General features: G+C 39.5%; 1 protein-coding gene and 1 long non-coding RNA gene across 3 annotated transcripts in view; one reads left to right on the top strand and one right to left on the bottom strand.

Moving 5' to 3' along the window:
* Positions 1 to 12776, bottom strand: part of ptprfa (protein tyrosine phosphatase receptor type Fa) — a 373454-nt gene extending 360678 nt beyond the window's left edge. Inside the window, exon 1 of the mRNA XM_032525794.1 lies at positions 12459 to 12776. The gene's annotated coding sequence lies outside the window, so the exon portion shown is untranslated. The remainder of the gene's footprint in view (positions 1 to 12458) is intronic.
* Positions 7024 to 24826, top strand: part of LOC116695496 (uncharacterized) — a 24978-nt gene continuing 7175 nt past the window's right edge. For both annotated transcript variants that reach the window (XR_004333470.1, XR_004333471.1), the window contains exon 1: positions 7024 to 7331. This is a non-coding gene — a long non-coding RNA (uncharacterized LOC116695496). The remainder of the gene's footprint in view (positions 7332 to 24826) is intronic.

Here is a 24826-nt window from a genome sequence, read left to right as displayed (position 1 = left end):
ATCTGTAGACAGACAGGCTGGCTGAGTGGAGGGCGGCCCTTCAGCTCAATCTGATGATAAATATCCCCCTTCATGTATGAATGATGACACATATTCAAAGAATCCCAGCCCTCCCGTGCTCACCATTGTATTGTCCCATTCAGCCTGGCTCAGTGAAATGGAGGTAAAGAGCGGTTGTCTTACAGCATAACTCTTGTCATAACAACCAGTCAGAATCCCCCACCCACACACACACACACACTAACACACACACACACTGCATTCAGCAGGTGTGTCGCCACCCATCCTTTGCTGGGAACTTTACACATGGGCAGTGTTGTAAAGCTGCTCTAGAGCTCCATATGTTACACTGAGTGTGTTTACATGCACACTTATATTCCACTGTTATTCCAAATATGGCGATATTCCAAAATTAATAATGGCTACATTTACGTTGCTTGAGCCAAAAGTGTTTTTACCTCCAGTAGAAGAACTAATCTCCATGTAACCCTCCTGTTGTCCTCGGGTCAATTTGACCCATTTTCAAAATGTTACTATATCAGAAATTTGGGTTTCTTTTAAACAAATTGTCACAACCAAAATAATGTGGATAGTTCCATAAAGCTTTTTTTACAAGTGACATAAATGATCAGTTCATTACTTTCATTAAATTTGGGAGTTTTATTCAATTTTATAGCATTTTAATACTTTTTTATTATTATTATTAAGCCCAGAAAGAAGTGACTAAAACATTGTGGGAAAGAGACAAAAGCGTGAAAAAAGATGACCAAAGCGTCAAAAAAAAGTTTTAATTTAAGATTTTTACCCAGAACCAAAAAGTTGTGTGGTCTGCAGGAAGACAACACAAGGGTTAAACTAGCACGCCCAAACCTCAGATCTCATCAACATTCTCGTATACTGGGCATAAACAGGAGGCTACATGCCTGTTGCTGGTAGTTGCTATGGTAACATTAGTAGCTTAGTCTCAGATAACGAGACGTCATGACTGATAAGACCCAATCAGGTGGAGAAACATTGGCGTCAGTGTGGGTGTTACCAAAGGTGTCCGTTTGCGGCCGTTGAGACTGAATCACAACCCCGCAGACTCCAAACCAAAACGGGTCAGAAGTGATTCCAAATGTCTCCGGTTTAGGGGCTCGGAAATGCCGGAGCAGGGGGAATGAGGGGGGGAAACGTAGCAGAAGATATTCCTTTTCAAACCAAAACATAGCAGTGTAAATGTAGCCTCAGGTCATGTAAACAGCATGTTCCATTTGGGTATTCCAAATAAAGCCTTTTTTTCAGAGTATAGCGTTGTCCGATTAGGACATGTGGGATAAACCTGTATTTTTTCTGGTTTTAGAGGCGTTTTTTTGGGGATATTTATACCACGCATTCGGAATATGCATCTCAGGCTTGTTATTGCAGGTTGCAGCAGTTTGCAACAGTTTGCAACAGTTTACGGCGTACTTCCAGCTCTGTTCATTGCCACAGTTGTTGTACACCAGGGCTGTGAAACTCAATGTTACTACAGGCCACACATGGAATATGGAACTCCCGAAGGGCCAGACATGCTTTTATTTACTGGAAAAAGTGACATATTTTTGATTGTATTATTGCATGTGTCATATAACTTCCTCACGTATAGTTTGGTCCACGTGAAGCCCTAAAAAAATCAGCAAAAGCCAAATGCTTTAGCAAATAGCAAAACAATGAATTTTGATGACATTTTTTAAAGCAGGCTACAACATAGCTGACTCACAACAACTTGTTTTCACATCGCCCCAGCCCTAGGGGAAACACTATTACTATGACACTACTATTACAATATGGCTTATGTTAGGGAAATGTAGTGGTTTTGGCAAATTCACTATGGGGGACACTATGGTGAGGTGTGGTTAATTACATTGCCTAGTATGTAAAGTAAAAGTAACAACCTTTGAGGGAACTGGAGAGTACAAAATGAATGCAACGGCAACAGAAATGCCAAATACATTTTTCCATGAGCAAAGCTAGCCGCAACATCTTGCTGCGACTCTGGTGTTACCCAGCACCGGTTGCTTAATGTTGGTGTGCCACCAGAGCCAGTAGCTGCTGATTAGTGTTCGACTGAACAAGAAATATGTGTAGAAATCCAATTTGTTCTTTGTGTTTTCATCACAGTGGACTGGCATAATGCTAAAGTTGACAAGGCTTCAGCGGCTCTTTGAAAAAAAAAAGGCTGTGATACATTATGAATCAGATAGGCTTTGCAAAAGCCAGAACAAACCCTGGAAGGATTGTCTTTGCAGCTGCTGAATCAGAGAGGCACCTTGATGAGCAGTTGCCGTGACAATGCAGGGAGCCTGTAAATGGCCCCTAAAGGCAGCGTATCACTAACTGCTTCACAGCAAAAAGATTCCTTCAAAGAATTGTTTTCATCTTTTATATGAACAGCTATGAATTGTTCCCGTAGCTAACATTTAAAGACAGGGTTGGTAATAGGTGTGTAACGATACATCGGTCGTTATCGATATATTTATTAAAAAATCCACAATCCAATATTATCGATGCAAAGTCAAAATATCGATGCATATTGTCTGTAAGATTCCCCTTTATTTGACATTACTACTTTATATTTTATTTTATTATAACTGTCTGGAAGAGCTCAGTTATACAATTGACGAATCATATTTAGTTTCTTTTTTAGAGCTCCGCCCACACACCGCACGAGCCCCACTGCCACGCTGCTTCAGAGCGGAGAAAGGACCGCAACTTGACTTCATTTGTCATTCAACGATAAGAAAACACAGAATATTCTCATCCAGAATGTATTATATGTATGTTCTGTATGTATGTGCATATATGTATGTATGTACAGTATGTATGTATGTACGTGTGTGTATGTATGTATGTATGTATGTAAGTATGCATGTATGTATGTATGTATGCATGTATACATATGTGTGTATATACATATACATGTATATATGTATGTATGTATGTATGTATGTATGTATGTATGTATGTATGTAATTATGTATGTATGCGTGTATATATGCATGTATGTGTGTATGTATGTATACATGTGTGTATGTATATATGCATGTAGGCGTGTAAATATGCATGTATGCGTGTATGTATATATGCATGTAGGAGTGTATGTATATATGCATGTAGGCGTGTATGTATATATGCATGTAGGCGTGTATGTATGTATACATGTATGTATGTATATATGCATGTATGCATGTATATATGCATGTATGCGTGTATGTATATATGCATGTATGCGTGTATGGACATATGTGTGTCTGTGTGCCTGTATGTGTGCTGAGTGTTTGTATGTCTATGTGTATGTTAAAAAAAAAACATACTGGTAGCAATGTGGTGACACCTCACACTGAGCTCAGGCTCGTTCATGGGAGGGGCAAGGGGGCATTTCATTGGTTTCATTGGGGACCGCAAGGCAGGGATTGGTGGGCATTTTTAAGGGATTACAGCAGCTACAGATGATGGATCTGTTTGCTCTTTTTTCAGAGCCCATAAGTGATTTAATACTGTCGGGGTGTAAAGGCCATTTCAAACAATATATAAAAGCGTGTATATGATATATAGTTACCAACCCCTGCCTTGAAGTCATACATGTCTAACCCTCCTTACCCCGTATCCCGCCGGTGGGTTTGACAAAGCATGTTTTGTTAAAAAGATAGCCAAAGAAAAACCCTTGTCTATAGAAAGGAGCTGAAATGTTTTTTTTCTGGGTAGAACCTGCCGACGTAAGTACAAAGCTCTAAAAGTAGTCTATATCCTTAACGTTCCACTTCGGGGATTGCACTTTTACCGCCGGTAAATCTGTCGGATTTCACTCATTTAGGCCGGATAGCTGTTGCCTTGGGCTTCCTGTGTGTTGGCGTTCTAAACTCCGGCGGATTTCTGAGGACTATGGTTACCTGCTCCTCAGATCTCTGCAGGGTAAATCCAGACAGCTAGCTGGACTATCTGTCCAATCTGAGTTTTCTGTTGCACGAATGAAACTACTCTTGAACGTACACGTTCCACCAAAACAAGGTCCTTCCTGAGGCACTGCAGCTTTTCTCTGCAGCTTTTTCTCCCAAGACGATTGTGATTGGGTTAAAGAAATGCCAATAAACCAGAGGATAATTTCCCCCCATCCCAGAATGCTGTGTGGAGTGGCCAGACTCTCCTCCAGCGAGCTTTGGAGAAGGGTCTGGCAAAGAGAGACTACTCCAGAAGTTACCTAGTAACATTTTACCACTGGTGTTAAGTTTGTAAAAATGTCACTAATTCTTTGTTTTAATGACAATTATTTTCCCTGTATTGGATATACATGTGTTCCCTTAGGGAAATGTCTGATTCAACTGGTTTTCTATTTAAAGATAACAAATGATAACAGGAATTTAACTTGCGTTTTTCCTTTTTGTTAGGTTTTATGTCAATATAACTGTGTTATATTGCTCAAAAGACATTTAGGACATTTTCTTGCTTCTGGCCATGGTTGTATTTTTTAAATTTGAGATGCAAGAATTGCAGATCAAGCAAAAAATTAGCCCAAAATGAGTAATAATGTGATAGGAGCAAGAAATGCGGTTTTCACAGGGTTAATTATGAAAATTTATGGAAAAGACAATTAAAAAAAAAATTTGGTTTAAAATTTTGCAACGTCAATCCACAAAGAGTGACACGTCCGTGGGATTAAGTTTCACACGGACCCCAGTTCTACATGTCACGCTTAATAACTGCAGCAGGAAAATATAATAGTATAACATATTTAAAACTCTGCTTCTGAACCTTGAAGAAGACGGAGGAGACTTTGAATTTCTACATCAAAGAGGGAAGGAGTGCAGTCAAATGCTCCCTTCACAAGGCAACTAAATTGCCAGTTTTAATGGCAACCTCAGTTTGATCTCCATCCAGCTGTGGTTAAAAAAAAGGTTTCAAATAGAGACATCAGACATCAGATTGAAAGTGTGTGTAAGCATATATATTCCCTGTGTTTCGTCTTCAGTAAATGTTTTGGGTTTCAGAGAGAACCCGGCAGTTCCCTGAGTTCCTTGAAGTATTCATCAGAAAGACAAGAGCACACCGAGCCTCAGTGCTAATCAATTAATACATGCGACCTCGCACAATAACCTGGCAAACAAGCTCAAATCTTGTGCGCACACTACACAAAGGCAGGATTAGCTCCATTAGCGCAGGAATCTCAGAGGCAATTAACCTGCCGCGAGCAAAGCCCTCTCTCAGATTCCATTATGTGGTGCCGAGCGGCAGAGTGGGGGGGGGGAGGCAGGGTGACGGAAGAGTAAGCTCTCAATGCTGGGGGTCAAAAGCAGCATGTGATTGGTATTGAAAGCATTGATGAGGTGAGGACCTATTCCAACTGCTAACGCTGGCCCGCATAACCCTAGTGGGAGAGGGAAGTGTACCGCTACACTGCTCCACGCGCGCATGGGCCGTGCCTTCTCGTTGTTTCTTTAATCCTTGGGTTGTCTTCCTGTAGACCAGGAAATTTTGTTTTTTTAGGTCAAAATTTAAAAAGCAAATTTATTTTTGACACTTTTGTCGTTTTTCCTAACGTTTTTGACACTTTTTATCAAAGCTTTTGAAGATTTTTCTGACGTTTTTGTCACTTTTTTCAAAGTTTTTGAAGCTTTTCCCGACGTTTTTGCCACTTTTATCAAAACTTTTAAAGCTTTTGCTGACGTTTTTGTCACTTTTATCAAAACCTTTAAAGCTTTTGCTGACGTTTTTGTCACTTTTTTCAAAGCTTTTAAAGCTTTTCCTGACGTTTTTTTTGTTTGTTTTTTTGTCCTTTTTGACATATTAGTTGATTTATCCCACAATATTTTTGTCACTTTTATCAACGTTCTTTTGTCGTTTTTTTTTTTCTTTCAAATGCAATAAAATTGTAGCCTGACGTAGTCATACTCAGATTCTAGTCAGAATATGAACTTCCCGAAGTTCCATAGTTAATCTGCATTATCATAGCAATGTTTTGAAAGCACTGTCCTATTTAAGCTTGATATGTTGCTATCAGCTAGCACATAAGCAATATTACAACTTGTGCAACATAAACCATTTGCAAGTTGATGGCGCGACCCGTTTTGGCTAACAAACTTCGTTCACAAATGTCACCTTGAATGGTGTGCGATTTATTGCAAAAATGAATGGAATCTATTTGGTATATCAATTTGATCGCAAAACAGCATGTGGCGTCATTAGGCACAGGTTTTAATTTACTTTAAGGCAGATGGTTGGAAACTCACTTTCACCGGCTTTAGCAGGAATGTTTTTGGCGAACTTCAGATCATTCGATTGACGAACATAGCTACTGTGGCTCATGGGATGGGATCAGAGAGATATCCTAATTAGGTGGTGGTTAACATACTTGGGTGCATTACAGGCTGTGGCAATCATGGTCATTGGCATTCACTAATTTCACCCCCCTTTAATCACAGAGCTCTCCCCCCATGCATTGACAGTTTGGGAATCCTGTGGAGAGTTTTCCTCAGAGGAAACGTATTGCTGTCTGGGACTGAATTCATTTTTAACGTTTGGTTATGAACCCAAACAAACACTATCACATCATATTGCTCATCATGGCCACACTACTACCTGTGAGTATTCTGATTAAAATTAGGACTTACAGCCTCCAGGCCTTTTGCCAGACTCATTGAAAAAAATTTGACACGCGCAGCAATTACCCCGGTTCCTCTGTGTTTATGATGGAGAAACAAACTGGCAGTCATATGCCGAGCAAGACGTTTTAAGTGATTCACAATTTTCCGGGGAGCTCTGTGAAAGGTTTCCAATGTGTCAGTTTCCAACACGCCTGTTCATGTGCATACGAATCTTTGTGGAATAATTAATTTAAAGGTCCATGATATGCTGCTTTTTGGATGCTTTAATATAGGCCTTAGTGGTCCCTAATACTGTATCTGAAGTCTCTTTTATATAGACCTTAGTGGTCCCTAATACTGTATCTGAAGTCTCTTTTATATAGACCTTAGTGGTCCCCTAATACTGTATCTGAAGTCTCTTTTATATAGACCTTAGTGGTCCCCTAATACTGAATCTGAAGTCTCTTTTATATAGACCTTAGTGGTCCCCTAATACTGTATCTGAAGTCTCTTTTATATAGACCTTAGTGGTCCCCTAATACTGCATCTGAAGTCTCTTTTATATAGACCTTAGTGGTCCCCTAATACTGTATCTGAAGTCTCTTATATATAGAGCTTAGTGGTCCCCTAATACTGTATCTGAAGTTTATTTCCCAGAATTCAGCCTTTGTGCAGACTTACAGCCACTAGAGCCAGTCCCACAATGAGCTTTCCTTAGGATGTGCCATTTCTGTATCTATTGCTACTGAGGAGGGAGGCAGGGCAAGGTGGAGGCTGGGGGTGTGGCCTTGACCAACTGCCACTTTACTCATTTGAAAGCCACAATGTCTCTCTATCTCATGGGTGGGCCAAATTCTCTGGGCGGGCAAAGCCAAGAAAGGGGAGGTAACCTTGTCCCTTATGACCTCATAAGGGACAAGATTCCAGATCGGCCCATCTGAGCTTTCATTTTCTCAAAGGCAGACCAGAATACCCAGGGCTCAGTTTACACCTATCACCATTTCTAGCCACTGGGGGACCATAGGCAGGCTGGGGGAACGCATATTAACGTTAGAAAAACCTCCATAAAGTGACATTTTCATGCCATGGGACCTTTAAAAGACATGATTGAGGGGCACATTGTTGCACAAAATGTAACCAGCGGATCTACCATGCGTATTTGTCGGCTTGACACTGTGCAGCATCGCAGCAGTCATAGACTGCAGTATAGTACCACAGAACATTAGTGTTTAGTGCAAGCCATTGTACCGATAACTACCAAAACATCCCAAACTCGGCTGGAGTCTGGCATGCAGTCTCCTTAACATAATATTCTGAACTACCAAAACAATAAGGAGCAGCTGCATCAGAACCACTAATCTGGAAAATACGTAATAGGTTTGTTGGTCAACCTCTTCAGTGTAAATGGAAGTATCATTCTGTCAACACCACTATCAATCAGACAAGATATACTATGATACACATGATGGGAAATGTTCTATCCCACATTTAGTCACACATTTGGCAAATTATTATTAAAAATACAAAAACATACCATTTAAAGAAGAAGGAAAATGCTCAAATGTTTTGGAGCCAGAAAATATTCATCTGTTCAAGAGTGATGTTGTCACGTTTCTGCCCATATCAATCAGACTGGGTACCACTTTAGTGTGGTTAGAAAGTGAAAACGTGAGAAGATGATGTGTTTTTTAAAAGTGTGTCCCCTACTCAGAATTGTGGCATCACATCGTTGTGGTAATATTGCATTGTTATATTGTTGCCTTGATATTCTACCAACGGGACTTTTCAAAAAATGTTTCCAATTGTTTGACTTCTGATCTTCTACAGATTGTGAACACATCTCTTCTTTCAGGAATCTTTCCACAGGCCCTGAAATGCAGTAATCAAGCCACTCTTAAAAAAGAACAACCTAGACATCACTAATGAGCAACTATAGGCCAATATCAAACCTTCCGTTTTTAAGTAAAATCATTGAAAAAGTAGTCTTCAACAACTCAACCATTTCTTGTCACTAAGCAACAGTTTTGATACCTTTCAGTGGGTTTCCGACCACACCACAGCACTGAACCGGCTCTTGTCAAGTCTTTAATGACATCCACCTTAACACAGATAATGGCAAATTTCAATCTTAGTTTACTTGATCTCAGCTGGCATTTGACACGGTCGACCACGACATACTACTAGACCGATTGGAAAACTGCGTTGGCCTTTCTGGCTTAGTACTAAACTGGTTGAATCCTACCTAAGAATGGATTCTTTGTGTCTAAGGTAATTATGCATCTGAGCGTACAAATTGACGGTGCGAGTTCCGCAAGGCTCCATTCTGGGCCTCTTCTGTTTACATCTCTGCTCCACTGGCTCAGATATGGAGAAAAACAAAATAAGTTCCCATAGTTATGCGGACACACAAATTTACATAACCTTATCGCCAGGGGACTAAGTCCAATACAAAAACTGATCTGCATTGAACAAATTAACGACTGATGTGCCAGAACTTCTGAAATTAAATGAAGGAAAAACTGAGGTGGTTGTTTTTGGAAAAAAAGAGGAACGATTAAAAGTCGGCGCTCACTTCAACAACATTTTAAAAACAACAGACAAGCCAAATCTGGGTGTAGTCATGGACCAGACCTGAATTTTAACAGCCACATTAAGACAATAACAAAGTCAGCTACTATCACCTTAAGAATATCAGGGTTAAAGGACTTATGTGTAAACAGACTTGGAAAAACTGGTCCATGCTTTCATCTTCAGTAGACTTACTACTGTAACGGGGTCTTTACAGGTTCCCTAAAAAATCAATCAGACAGCTACAGCTGATTCAGAACGCTGCTGCTCGAGTCCTCTAAGACCAAGAGACTGGTCACATCACTCCAGTTCTGAAGTCTTACACTGGCTTCCTGTGTCTCAAAGATTGATTTCAAAGTACTCTTGCAGTTTATAAATCCCTTAACGGTTTAGGTCCAAAATACATTTCTGATCTGCTACTACACTATGACCCCCCCAGACCTCTCAGGTCATCTGGGACAGGTCTACTTTCTGTCCCCAGAGTCAGAACTAAACAGGGTGAAGCAGCTTTCAGTTTCTATGCTCCTCACATCTGGAACAAACTCCCAGAAACCTGCAGATCCGCTGCTACTCTCAGTTCTTTTAAATCAAGGCTGAAGACCTTTCTTTTTGATGCTGCCTTTCTTTAAATGAATGCTCATTTCTTTAAATTTCTTATGCTGCACTGTAACTTTTATTTTTGTGTTTTATGTGTTTCTTTAAATGACTGCTCGTTTCTTTAAATTTCTTATCCTGCACTGTAACTTTTATTCTTGTGTTTTATGTTTCTATTTGTTTTAACTGTCTATTCATGTGTTTTATTGGTTTGTAATGCTTATGATTTTTAACTGTTTTTACTTGTGTTTTATCTGTTTAACTGATTTTGTGTAAAGCACTTTGAATTGCCCTGTTGCTGAAATGTGCTATACAAATAAAGCTGCCTTGCCTTGCCTTGCCTTGTTGCTTCTGCCATAGCACTGCTGAACAAGCAACTTTGTATAGAATCGGTGTCATTGTAACACTGTAACTGTGGTTGTTTCTTTGTGTCTATAAACCTGTCCTTATGTCATCTGAAGTATTCGTCCGTGCATTTTGCCATGTGCATGAAACAGACTGTGAAGACAAATCTCCCTCACGGAGCAATACATAAATACTGTATACTGTATGTATGACAACAGTAGCAATTAAAATGAAAAAAGCCTTGCAGAAGTAACAATCAAGTCAACACAGCTGGATTTCTGTTTGGTGTTAGGATTTACTGGAATACCACAAACACAAATCATTAGACAGTTCTTTAAGGGGGAAAACAATTGAAAAACTATCCATGTCCATCACATGACATCAAACCATGTGATAATGTGATGATTACAATACAAGTGTTGCCTCAAGTTAATTATTACCAGTAACCAGTATTTTGGAGCAGGTAAATTCCTTTGTTTTGAAAAGACACATGGTGAAATGTAGAGTCGGACAGACAGGTTGGATGAAATTAAAATGGTGGCTTCTCTAAACTAACAATTTAGCGGCTGCAGAGGACTGTGGTGGGATTAGCGGCTGATAATAGCGTGGTTGAAAGACACAAGCCCAGCTGCCTGAAATGTTAGCACTCCCCAGAGACCGGCGGCCGGCTCTGTGCTCAACAACTTCAGACATAGGTGTAAATAACAACCCCCCACCCCCGACCCCCTCCCCATAATCAAAACAGGCCAGTGTAACCACCCAAAAAAACTATTATTGTCACTTCTGTTACACAAAGAAAGACATTTGTACCAAAACTTGCAGAAATGCAGAAAATGCCAAAAATGTTGCAGGAAATAAATCACCACAATGCAGAAAATGATGTGTTTGATGTGCTCCAAGGTGGAGATCCCCCCCCCCCCCAAAAAAAAAAGGTTGAACTCTAAGTTACGCCTATGACTTCAGACAACTTCAGTTCAGTGATTTCTCACCAGAAAACATCCCTCCAGGGAAGCTGACCTGTACGGCGTTGTTGGCCTACTTCTAACTTCTTCTTCTGTTTGTTGAACCGAATAATAAAACAAAATAAAATACATATAATAAAATCCAAAACTGGCATGAGTTTCAAAATATACCTACTGTTTTTTAGTGCAGATTTCTGTACAAATTGGTAGCTAAGATTCAATTTCCTTCTTTCAATTGAATTTCTTCCATTCAGTTTGAAAGTAATAAATAAACTATGATATTCTAAAACGTCTGTAGAACTCTGTTAAAGAACACATTTTGTCCAAGGGAACCCTCTTTGGCTTCAAACTTTAATTTTTCATTTCTTTTTTCAATTTTTTTCTCAGTTATAAAAAAACACTGTCCAAGAACATACATTAACTCAAGTACTGTACTTATGTCCAATTTTAAGGTACCACACTTGTACTCCACTACTACTTGATCTGACAGCTGCAGTTCCTAGTTGATCAAAGCATCAGTATCAATTTCTGGGTTTCTATTTTTCTACTAATGAATTGTCCTGTTTTTTCTTTTTTTTCTTCTTTTCTTATTGTTTCTTTTTTATATACTAAATGTTACTATCCTATGTCTGTTGTGTAAACTCCAACCTGCCTATTGGACTGCAGATGGAAATTAGCCCTTGGGCTACAATCTGGCACATTTACAGAGAAGAAGAAGATGTCACCTTGGACATGTTTCACTCTATAGATTGTAGTAACTCGCTTGAAAATTAAATTTTTCTTTTTCTTTTCCCACTTAGTAAAGTCAGTCAGTTTTCTGACCTTGTGTAACTCAAAGATTTCCATTCTACTTCATCATCTTGATTTTTGCTTACAGGCTTCATGTACATGTGGATCTTAATGTGGATTTGTCACTTTCCCCCGAAGCAAAATTTCTCAACAAATAAGATGCATTTCATAACTTTTTACTGCAAGGCTTTGTTAATGAATATCTGTTTAAGTTGAAGTCTCAAAGTGGAGGCTGGGTGAAACGTGCAGGAGGGTAAAAGCAGCAAGACGGACAGCATGTATAACGCTTCTGTTATTACAAGTCTTCAGTGCACTTTGTCTTGTTTGTCCATTCTTGTCTCTCTGTCTCCTTAGCTTGCTATTTGTGTGAGTGTGCATGTGTGTGTGAGTGCAGTGACCCTCATCTGTAGCCAATAACTCACTTTTGTTCCTCAGTGCAATCCATGAATCCTACAATTAAACCTTTGATATCATGATATTAGGTCTTAAATTGATATTTCAGAGCCACAAAGTTAGAAAAAAAGATGTCTCAGAAGGCATGTTATCAGGTGGACACGTTCAGCATGAAAACTTTACAAGTTGCTGAAATGCAAGTGCTTACCTGTCAAGCTCCATGGAGAAAACAAGATTATCCTTTGAATTAGTGCTGTTCCTTAGAGGTATAACTGAGCAATTCCCCCACAAAGCCTGTAAAACAATCCCCCTGCAAGCCAACGGAGCGCTGAGACTGGGGGAGGTGTGCAGCCCCTCAGGTCAGCCACAGGTAGAGAGCTTCAGAGCTGTGCAGCAGCGTGATTGATCTGAACACAGATCAGCTTCGTTCGCGGGTCAGAGCTGCTGATCTCTCGTGGGAGTGAAGAGCAGTGAACAGCCCTGCAGCGCTGTGAGCAGGGCCCGGCCAGTCAGCCAGTCAGCCAGCCAGCCAGCCAGTCAGCCAGCAGCCAATGTCTACGTGCATGATGTCACAGGTGTTGGGTTTCAGCTGAAGGCTGAGAGGCTGAGAGGCTGAGAGGCGGGCTCTGCTCCGGTGGGAAGCGACGCTGAGGGTTTGACCCATGCCGCGCAGGTGAGACAGACTCCTCCTCCATGCTTTACCTGGCATCAGCAGAGGGGAGTACAGAGGAGGAGGGGGGGGGGGCAGCTTTGTTTGTCTGCTTGAAAACAGTCAGTGTCTAATGGGTCAGACGGGGCATTTAGAGCCTTTAGCAACAAAAAAAGTCAAAACAAGAAAAACAAGGTTAATAACAGGACACAGAACAGAGCCTCTTCACAGCAAGGGGGGTCGGGGGGGTGCCCCCCTTCTGAAATATGATTGGCCCCACTGGTCCCCCCCCCTGTCCATAGGGCTAGAGTGCTCTTCCTGCCCTGTAAAGCGGCTTTGAGTTCATGAAAAACGCTATATAAATTCACTTTATTATTATTATTATTATTATTATTATTATTATTATTATTATTAATCTCCCACAGTATCTGCTTGTGGCAACTAAAGCAAGCATTTTCTATGGTTATGTTTGTCAACTGAAGAGAGTTGCAAAGTGGGAGGTTCTGGAAGTTTTTTTCCCCCCTCTGAATTCCCATTTTAATTTCTTTTCTTTTTATGCTGCTCAATATAAGACACATGACAGGGGACTCTCAAAGCTCTAAATACTGCAATACCTATAAGTCTCAGTCACCAAGGCTATGAAGAAGAAGCCAGTCAGAAGTGTGAATCAGAGCTTTAGGGAATTTAAAATGTTGGGAACAACATTTTAAATTCTACTTACTGATTCATTCAACCCCAAGTTAACCCACAGCGGCAAAATTAGCAGAGCAACTTTTCTATAACAAATGTTGTACAACAAATGCACCTTGGTAGTCGTGGTTAATGTCTCACATTGAATATTTATGTGTACGGGTTTGTACTTTTGACTTTTTGAATGCAGATATTTGCTAGCATGTTCAAATATAATAAATTATATTCATTCAGGGCATTTACAGATACAAATTACAAAGTGCTATATGATATACAAGGTAAAACATTAAAACTAGACTACATATATATATATATATACATATATATATATGTGTGTGTGTGTGTGTAAAGTATATGGGCACCGACAGAACTTCATGGAGCATTCAGGTGCACAGCGTTAACTTATGGTGCATTCAAGTGTGCCTCGTGAACTGAAAGTGCATTCAGGTGCACCTCATTTTTTTGGCATGTTATTGAGTATTGTTACCGTGACCACCTTAGTAGTACTTTAAAGGTTGAAATTGTCGGCTAATTTGGTAACTGCTCTGGCTTGTTTGATATCGTTGCTATCGTTGTCACAGAAATACCATGATTGTTATTTTATGGGCGTATCGCCCACCCTTATGGACTGAAAAAATGTTGCCAGTTAACATAATAGAGCCAGCAATGACGTATTCTCAGACAAAAATACAAATAATGTGTAAGAGAAAGTTATCTGAAAAAGAAATTCAACTTAAATAAAACAAAGAAATTGGTCTCTTCTCCCAAACTCTTTAATAATTATCCAATAAAAATGCTGTTACTCACTGTTACTATGGCTGATGCAACAAGTAGGTTCAGCAATTGTGTTTGTTTTTTTCAGGAGAAACTACGACCGCAATGTCGGTTTGTACCAAACAAAAGGATCATCTTTACATAAATCAATTACAAGAAAGAAAAAAAAAAGATATCAACTCAAAAAGTCTAGACAGGTCCATGCAAAATGTCCCAATTCAAGATCTTGTTCCAAATTCATATCACTGCGCATTTCTGTCTGATATTTTGAGGATTCCATTCCATAACAATAAAACTCCAAAAACTAAAAAGTCACTTGTCAAAATCCAGCAAGAAAAGAAAAAAATCACTGAGTTTGGAGAAAGAGAGGTTTTCTCACAAGAACAGAGCTAGAAAGCCAAAACTAGAGCTAGAACCGAAGAGGCACTTTATGGGCACATGTTTTCCTGACAATTAAATATCCAGAGCTTACAAAATAAATGAGCTATAATTGCTTCCATTAACTTGGAATGCGTGAGATCAAGATCAAGATAGGAACTACACTTATTTCCTACTTTGTGTCTTGACCACAAATGCAACGTAAAATCTCAACTAAAAGGGCAGAATACAAAACCTTTACAAAACAAACTACATGCCTATTTGATCACCATGGAAGTCGACTTTATTATTTGAAATATGTGCATACAATTCATGTTTTATCCAGGTTTAGTATAAAGTCATCACGTTAAGACTGACACACTATTTACAGAGTCATATTCACATGGACTGAACCAATAATAAGTCACTGTGGTGACATTAGGTCAAGACAATTGGATTTTAGGTTATTATTGGTTAACAACGAAGTATTGCAATACTAACAGTAAGTATTTGGCTATTTATAGTTAACCCTTGTGTTGTCTTCCCATCAAAATTGAAAGTCAATACTTTTGTTGACGCTTTTTATCAATGGTTTAGATGTTTTCTTACGTTTTTGTCCCTTTCTTCAACACTTGACGCTTTTTTTCAACGTCTGTCACTTTTTTTGACGTTTTCAAGACTATGTAACACTAACTTATTAACTAGTTTCACAGTTATTTTTGGAATTTATAGTCAATAAACCTCAATTATAGGAAATTATACCTGTTTAAGTTAGAAAAGCAGAAATTGGATAACCACAGACTGGAATATGTCAACTTTTACTATTTCAAAATCACGTCAATTTTGTTTTCAAATGCTATAAAATTGAATAAGAAATGAAAGTAGAGATTTGTACTTGCTAAAGAGCGTTGTGTGGAATCAATCGTGTTATTTTGGGTAATTAAAAAGAACATTGATATAAGACAACGGGTCAGTTTGACCCAAGGACAACATGAGGGTTAATAGGTAAATTGTTAATAATAATTGAGTGATCAGTCAGATGTTGTACAAGGTAATGGGGGGGCATGCCTGTCCAAATGAGCTTTCTGCGCCACCTATTGATTTAAAATGTGTTACATAATTTTGCCCCCTCTGATGAAAATTATGAAATATTTGATATTGTGTATGTAGATAAATCATAGGCTACTTATTTTTGATTAAGGATTGAAAATAGTCTAATTTAAAAAAAAGCCCAAACATAGTTTTATATTACATTTAAGTCTGTAAGTATGTTTTGTTACGTAAAATGACAATTCTGTAAGCCCATTACAAAGACTACCGCTCACATCCAATGAAAACAACACATAGAAATGATGTGACGCAGGTAGGTGTGTGTGTGTGTGTGTGTGTGTGTGTGTGTTGGTAACCTTTCAATGTTGGCAGTGAATGTTACTGCGGTAGCTGCTACTGAGAGCTATGGCTTTTTGAGCTTGCAGCTGATGACTTGGGTAGAACTAAAGCCAAAAACCCATACGGATGAAATGGTTTTCATCAACATCGCGACCAAGTGAGGGGGGATAAATCGACTCCCAGGGTCAAGACAGTTATGAATAAGCTTGCCCCTTCCATTTTAAGAAAGGGAGGAATGATTTCACCACAGCAGGACCCTGTTCTATACAAACAAATAAGTCAGTGACATTAAATCCATCTGCAACAAAGAATATCTCTCTTTGCCTCTGCTGCGGCCGCTTTGACAGGTGGTATCCATTTCAACGTAACATCAACGAGAACAATTTCAAAAGCCTGCCAGCTCATGTTTCCCATAAAGATTTATCATTTCAGCGGAATGAACTTCCCCAATTTCACAGGGTCAAAAGACACATCAAACAAGCTGTAGTTCCCCCTGAAATTGAGCGGCCACCTGGTAAAGAAAACTGGATGTAATTCCCGTCCCGTTGTTCAGTTACAAAGAGCCGCTTGGCGTCTGTGATTAGTGACGTGAGCTGGCTGTTAATAACCTTCTGAAATATTAGATTCAGAAACACAATGTGTCATGGTCGAAATCCAATAATACTGGAAGTGAGCTGATCCCTGAACTTCAAGAAATTGGTTAGAGTCTTGAGTCAGCTGTGGTGCAGGACGCAATGCATCACTCTTCTCCTCCAGGAACTTGGTTTTATAAAAAACTTCTGACTGCATTTTAGGAAAACAAACACACACACACACACACACACACACACTCAAGCACATTGTTCATATAATAGTGCGAGACAACTCCACACGAAACCAGTACATTTGTAAGTGGATACTTAAACCCCAGAACCGACTGAGAAAGCGTAAGAAAAGTATCGGTCTCCATTCTGTTTAAAGGGTTAACCCCGGATTTCCACCAACCGCGAATCGGCTTCGCTCAGTGCTCCGCCGTCCGTCAACACCCACCAGGTCCGTAATTTGTTGCGAAACGGGTGCGTCCATGACTGACGGGTGCGTCCAATGACTGAATCACAAAACCACCAACTGTTCGTTTCCATCCAGAGGAGTAGAGGGGAACAACTGTAAATGTAAATTTACGCATACATTTAGCATATTATTTAAGCAGTTGCACATTTTGTTTCCCCATCCTGTATATATTTAAATATTAGTTCTTATATTTTATTCCTATTGTTTTTATTATTATTATTATTATTTAATGTATACAGTATGTGTGTATATTTTTTCCTAGTATCTCATTTATATTTATATTCTGTGTTGTGTGACTAATGTACGTGTGCTGCTGTAACACCGTAATTTCCCATTTTTTGGATCAATATCTATCTATCTATCTATCTATCTATCTATCTATCTATCTATCTATCTATCTATCTGTATGTCTGTCTGGCAAACTGTCTGTCTATATATTTGCCTGTCTGTCTGTCTGTCTGTCTGTCTGTCTGTCTATCTATCTATCTATCTATCTATCTATCTATCTATCTATCTATCTATCTGTCAAACTGTCTGTGTGTCTATCTATCTATCTATCTATCTATCTATCTATCTATCTATCTATCAAACTGTCTATCTATCTATCTATCTATCTATCTATCTATCTATCTATCTAACTCTGTGCTGTGTTTTCAAGGTGTAGTGCAGGGAAATATGATCCGCCATGAGCAAGGTGTCTTTTATTTTGAAAAGTAACTGGATGTTTTATTCTGTTTCTGTGCTCGACTTCCTGTCCCGCACTATCTGCCGTGTGCTGAATTCCTACGAAGCTCTTCGGCGTCCGGCAAAAATAGAAGCTCTGCTTATCTGCATTTTGTTCCGCATTTGGTGGAAATTGGGGCTAACCCCACCATGTGTTTATTGGTCAATATTCAATTTGCAGACAATGTTTCCTTGGTTGATATACAATATAATGTATATAATGTAGTTTTTTTTATTGTTTACAGTGTTTATTGCACTTTTCTTATTGTAGTCATATTCCTTGTATGTTTGTTGTTGTGCAAAATGTTTCACGTCGAAAATAATCAGTTAAAAAATCTGTCTTTTGAAGCCTCGGCTGTCCAAGGGACCCATTAGTTATAATTCCTGACAACTAGATGACGCTCTTGGTTTAAAGAAAAAGACTGAAGGAATGGCAATTCAGTGTGCTTTTAACCCTTTGTTGAACAGAGAGCGCCTGAAATATTCAAATATAAAGGTCAATAACCTTGTCATTCAAAATAATCACCTCGTTCCCTAAAAAAATAGATAAGCAAACTAGAGCTAGACTGATGAATCAGCCACGCTGAAATGATCTTTTTGCAGAGTAGTATCTAACTTATTACTGGGCAATAAGTAACAGAAATACCAAACTAGCTCTGAGGTTATTCAGAAAGTGTCTTAATTACAGAGTTTGTCCACCAGAGAGCATGGAAAGTGTATTTTTACAATTTAAAATGTCCGGCTTAGTACGCATCTTGAAAAAAATCAGAAAATCCGAGGAATCTGGATCGCTAAGATTGTCCAATGCTCTCTGTCAATATACAGTATCATATATTTTCACATCATATATCAGCCTTAAAAAAACAGTTTGGGTTGAGTTATACACCAAACTGCCACCAAACAAATCAATACAAAACATTAAAAAAATAATCAAGATTGTCATGATTGACAGGTCCTAGAGTATACCCTGCTTTATTGTCAATTTTAAAATAAATGGGACCATAATTTACCAAATAAACATCAGGCTGTATTGAAGAAGACACATGATTGTGTTTATGATGTCTACTGAAGTAATAAATCGAGTGAGAAGTAGGCTCATTTTCCCATAGACCTCTACAGAAACAGACCTCTTATTGGAGCCAGTGAAGTCGCCCCGTGCTGGATATTAGATAGAATACAAATTTAAGGCACTTAAAGGCTTCACTTTTTTTAGGCCCATGAAGTTGCTGTTGGGTTTACTCCACCATAAAAAATATGGTCCTAGGAAATAAGCCTAACTTTCAAATTTATCAATTTAGTGTATGCTGATTTTGAGTTCTAAAAGGTATGTGCCTACTCCACATTTTAACTGTGATATTGCAACCCGGTGTCCCGGCAATTCTTGAAATTGTCACGTTATTTTGATTAATAATTTGTCAAAAGCAACACGATTTTCTTTATTTTGAGATGGAACGGCCACCGGGACACGATCAGCGGTCTCTGGGGTACGCTGGGCTACGGGGGAATGAAACGCCACACGAGGGACACGCTACAACAACGGGACGGTTGTGGTTAGGAAAAGAACAACCGGGAGAGGCGATCGCCGGGTCACGATCCGGGGTCTCTGGGGGACGCAACTATGGGGAAATGAAACGCCACACGTGGTAGACGGTGACAGCAACAACCGCCGGGAGACAATCTGTGGTCTCTTGGGGACAACAGGGAAATGAAACGCCATGTGCGAGACAGGCAATGGGACAGTTGTGGTTAGGTAAAGGAGGAACTGTCACATGTGGGACACGAACCCCGGTCTCCTGTGTTGTTTGACCCAACCGTCCCCCCAACCAACCTCCTTATGCAGATTTTGAGCTTTTCAATACTACTCAATACACTAATCGTGCTGTTATCACAAAATATTTTTCACATTGTAATAGATTAGTGTAAAATTTGCGCTTACACCACGAAAAAAACGAGTCCCTGTACACGAATCAATAAATTTAATAATGTCCCCATTTCACAAAATGCCATGAGTCTGGGCTGGATATTGCAATGTTCTCTGTCAGGTAAGTGTAGTAGTACAATGTGTTCCATCAAAGTAGCAGCAGTAGAAGTCAGTAGTAGGCTATATTATGCATATTAAGTGCTTTGGGGTCCAGCTACAAGCAGCAATACCACAGGTCAAGCATCAGCCCGTTCCAGAGAGGCACATATAAACGGTCACTGTACTAGAGCAGCTAAATGCCAGTGTGAGAAATGAGTTCAAAACATGTTGAAACACCAGACTGAACCACAATATTTATCAGTGGAGCGATCTGAAGTATTATGTGCTGAAATCTTTGGATTTCAGCACAACGCTGGATTCTGCTTTCGTAATTTGAGCTTGATTCAGTGGAGTTCTAAGGAGAGGCGAGATTGAAAGTCTGTTCCATTCTGCAAATCTATACATTATGAGTTCCTAGATATGAGATTCCCAGCAATAAAAGAGGTATAATCTATTGGCCTCATTTTTATTAAGCTCTTCTGCGCTTTATCTATTTGCTCAAGTGATTGAGACAGGATTTAAAAACAGGCAGTGTAGGGGTCTAAGTCAAGGTTCTATGCTTCTGTGTTGAATGAGTGCGTAGGTACCTACTGCGTAGGTATGCGTAGCCCGACGTGCCGCTTTCCTGAAATGTAACTATATGTCGTGGCAACGCAGAGTGTAACAACTCTGATTGGTACTCTTGCTTGGGTTTGTTAGCCTTGCATTTCCCCCAACTCATTTCCTGGTTCCCCTTCTCCATAAGCAACATGAAATCAAGGAGAGGGTTAACTCTTCCTGCTACAGATTTCCGACCGTGGTCAGAAAGAACAGGGGAGACACTTTGTTTCACCATCTTCACTCTCTGTCTGGAGTCTCTCCGAAGCTAATCCTCGTCACTCTCTCACTCCTGTGTACAAGTATAAACCTCACAATGGCGTAGGCCACTTACGTAGGCTCTGCGTTGTGCGTCTCCAAAACCAAAAATCCGCCTTAACACGTAGAGGCGACTCATTACAGAGTTTGGGGGCTAAAACTTTAAAAGTGCAATCTCACCCGTGCTTCAGCCTTGATCTTTTTAAGCTGGACTGAATGACCTTGGAGGGCCGTACGATTATAAAAGGTCAGAGAGGTACATTGGAGCTAGCCTATTTAGTGGTTTGGACTTAAACAGTACAAATCAGTTAAATTAAAGGGCCCATGACATGGTGCTCTTTGGATGCTTTTATATAGACCTTAGTGGTCCCCTAATACTGTATCTGAAGTCTCTTTTATATAGACCTTAGTGGTCCCCTAATACTGTATCTGAAGTCTCTTTTATATAGACCTTAGTGGTCCCCTAATACTGTATCTGAAGTATCTTTTATATAGACCTTAGTGGTCCCCTAATACTGTATCTGAAGTCTCTTTTATATAGACCTTAGTGGTCTCCTAATACTGTATCTGAAGTCTCTTTTATATAGACCTTACTGGTCCCTTAATACTGTATCTGAAGTCTCTTTTATATAGACCTTACTGGTCCCCTAATACTGTATCTGAAGTCTCTTTTATATAGACCTTAGTGGTCCCCTAATACTGTATCTGAAGTCTCTTTTATATAGACCTTAGTGGTCTCCAAATACTGTATCTGAAGTCTCTTTTATATAGACCTTAGCAGTCCCCTAATACCATATCTGAAGTCTCTTTTATATAGACCTTAGTGGTCCCCTAATACCATATCTGAAGTAGGTCCTGTATGCGCGCGTGTGTAATTCGGGTATGTGTGTAAAATGAATGAATATAGACTAACAGAGTGACAAAAAAAAATATTTCCCCTTGCGGGATCAATAAAGCATCACTTGGGGCCCTATTTTAACTATCTAAGCTCACAGCCTAAAGCGTGTTGCACAGTTGCATTTAGGGCATGTCCAAATCCACTTTTGACGGTGGAAAACATGCGCTGTGTCTTCATTAATTCGTAGGTGTGTTTTGGCCGTAACACGCGCTTCCCTGTGTGTGTATGACATAGAGTGTGTGCTGTGCACGAGCCTAGGCACATTTTACTAATACACTGTGAAAATAATAATAAACTGCTGTGGTATTGACTTTAGACCAGTTTTTTGTTGATCAATTTGGAATTTGGAATATTTTCCGCTGCCTCAAGATAACAATACGCCAAGAATTCACCTGAACACACCTCCCTGTAAGACCAGCACACCCATGGGCGCAAAGAAGGTCTTAAAATAGCCACTTGCATCTGGCTTTGAGCCACGCTATGCTGTGTGCAAGATAGGGCCCAATATCTTAATAGCCTTAGTTGAAAATGCATGATTTTATTACAGAGTTTATCTGCTTGTCCCTTTAAAATTACTGTCCAAGCATACACTGTCTCTATTTGTTCCAGAAGACCGTCACCTGAATATGACATAAAACATTTTAGGTCTTGGTGAAAATGTCAATACACTGATGCATTTCATTTATTTTACAAATCAATTTCCACTCAGAAAATGCTGACGAAGACAAGCTGCTGGCTTCTATCGAGCCCTCCACAGGCTCGGAAAATAAAAGTCAATTGCAATTTTGTAAAGAGTGTGATTTAAGCATTTTTATTTCACAAAACTACAGTGCATGCAACAGCTTCAATGGTTTCAACTCATCACTTTTGGAAATGCTTGATAATAAAATAGTTATTCATAGATCAGGCGTGGTGAGATTGTTTTCATTCAGTTGGTTTTGTACCGTTTGGGTCAGCGTTCCTGCCCATTTTCCCTGCGTGCTTCCAGTGAATTTTATGACCTTGCCTCATCTTTTAGTTTTTGATCTCCGCCTTTTGCGTTTTGGTACTTTTGCCTGTGTTTGTCGACAGTTTGAGAATAGACTGGTGGACTTTGACATATTTGAACAATCAAGCGTTTGTGAGTCCATTACCCTATGTAAGCTTTACAATGCATGTTCAGTAACAAAAATGTGTCAATCATTACTTAACTAAATTACTTTTTGTGGTTTTTGATAGGAACCAAATAGGGACAATATAGACTTAGACTTAGACTTCTCTTTATTAATCGATGGAAAGTTCCAGCAGCAATGTTAACAAGAAAAAAGAAATAAAAAACAGATGAAAAACACAGTACAAAGACAACAAAATAACAATGATAATAATAACAACAATAAGAACATTCGTCAAATAAACACAAAAAAAAGACCATAAATTATTATGAAAGTGTCAGTGTTGAGTCTATTCTGTGTTTGTGTGTATTACATTGACGAGCAATTTTCTCAGTGTTACAGGTTAGTGGTAGACCGATTTTATGGCACTTTATTTCAATGGCTACTTTTCAGGTGTATTGTTTTCTCAAATTAGTTAAATGTGTTGACAAAGGACATTTTGTTAAGACCCGATTATATCCGTCAGCAGGCAATGCATCATCAAGGCTGCGTTGTAGATGTTGATGAAAGCCTTTTACCCTTGTACAGTTAATCATATGCAGTGCACCCATCCATATGATAAACATTGCACACAGAATTTGGGTGATATGAATGTAAGATTATGCAGAAGTGACACTAATCTGTGTTTTTGTTTAAAGCAATGGCAGAGCAGATTCTGAAAACAAATCCAGTGTGGAAGGGTTTGGATTTTATGATGTAAATCGAGGGAGGAAAAGCAGTGTGAGCTCCAAATATCAGCTCAAGAAAATCGGCAGCCCATATTGGTCATCTGCCAAGGCTGATGGAAAGAATATCGGTATCAGCATCGGCACTGAAAAATCTTGTTACAGGTTATATTTTTGTATCAGCAGTGTTTTTGGCAATGCTACACTGTGTAAAAATTTCTCCCATCTGGCAGTGAAATTGTATATGACAACCAAATGAGTATTACTTTCAAGCCCCTCCCATTTCGATCACGTTTTAACTCCTGCGGTGGCCGAAACCCGAAATTAGCACAAAGCTGTTCTAGCCACTTCAATTTTAACTTTGGTCTTGTTGCTTTGCCTGTCGCGATGTCGCTTTAATTCTCTCTTTTGCTACCCTGGGGAGTAATCTCCCCCTGGCATTCATCACGGTGAAGGGTGCCACTAAGTGTAAAAGTGGAGGTAAGACCCTCTTTGGCTAATATATATATATATATATATATATATATATAAATATATATAAATTTTTTTTAAAGATTGTTTTCTGTTTTTTTTTCCTTTTATTAGACAGATATACAGTGGATAGACGTGGAAGGTGGAGAGAGATGGGGGATGACACGCAGCAAAGGGCCACAGGCTGCACCCGAACCCGGGCCGCCTCAGGACTCACCCAACATGGGGCGAGCGCACTAACTTAGTGAGCTATAGGCCACCCCTGGCTAATATATTTTAACAATGGAGGCGCAACAAGGCAGCCGTAATTCGAGCTACTCACTCATATGTATTCCGAATGATTCTAAATGGCACTTTTAGTAGATGGTGGAAGTATTTACACATGAATGAGCACATATTTATAAAAGAACAGAGGGGTTTTTGCTGAGAATCTACTCAAGAAATTACACAATGTAGGTTTAAATAAATCCACAAGCAACCACTGGTTGGTCAGACACATGCCATATGTCAAAACCAAATATTCCCCTCTCAAATAAAAAATCTGCTACCATGAACACGATGTCTGCAGTGAGGACATGCTAACAGAAAAGCAGTGTACTCAGTGTTGCCTCGTGAGATTAGTAAAGTCAGACGCTGGAGATTTATGCCGGGGCACGTGAGTGCTTTCCAACTCCATAGAATGCATTAACATTTCCTTTCTCTAATTACAAATACAGCCTCTGTTGATCAGCGGATAATTAAAGGTCTGTCTAAAGGTTTCCTGTTGGCTCTCTGACAGCCGCGCACAACGCTCCTTGTGCTGCTGTTCAATCCAGGGAGACTTGACAATCTGTCCCATCACACCTGCTTTTTCACACTTTGCTTCCCACATATGGTACAGTAGT

Source organism: Etheostoma spectabile, chromosome 9 (assembly GCF_008692095.1).
Source record: "Etheostoma spectabile isolate EspeVRDwgs_2016 chromosome 9, UIUC_Espe_1.0, whole genome shotgun sequence".
In the NCBI taxonomy this organism is placed as follows: domain Eukaryota; kingdom Metazoa; phylum Chordata; class Actinopteri; order Perciformes; family Percidae; genus Etheostoma; species Etheostoma spectabile.
This window is presented reverse-complemented; position numbering and strand designations above follow the sequence as displayed.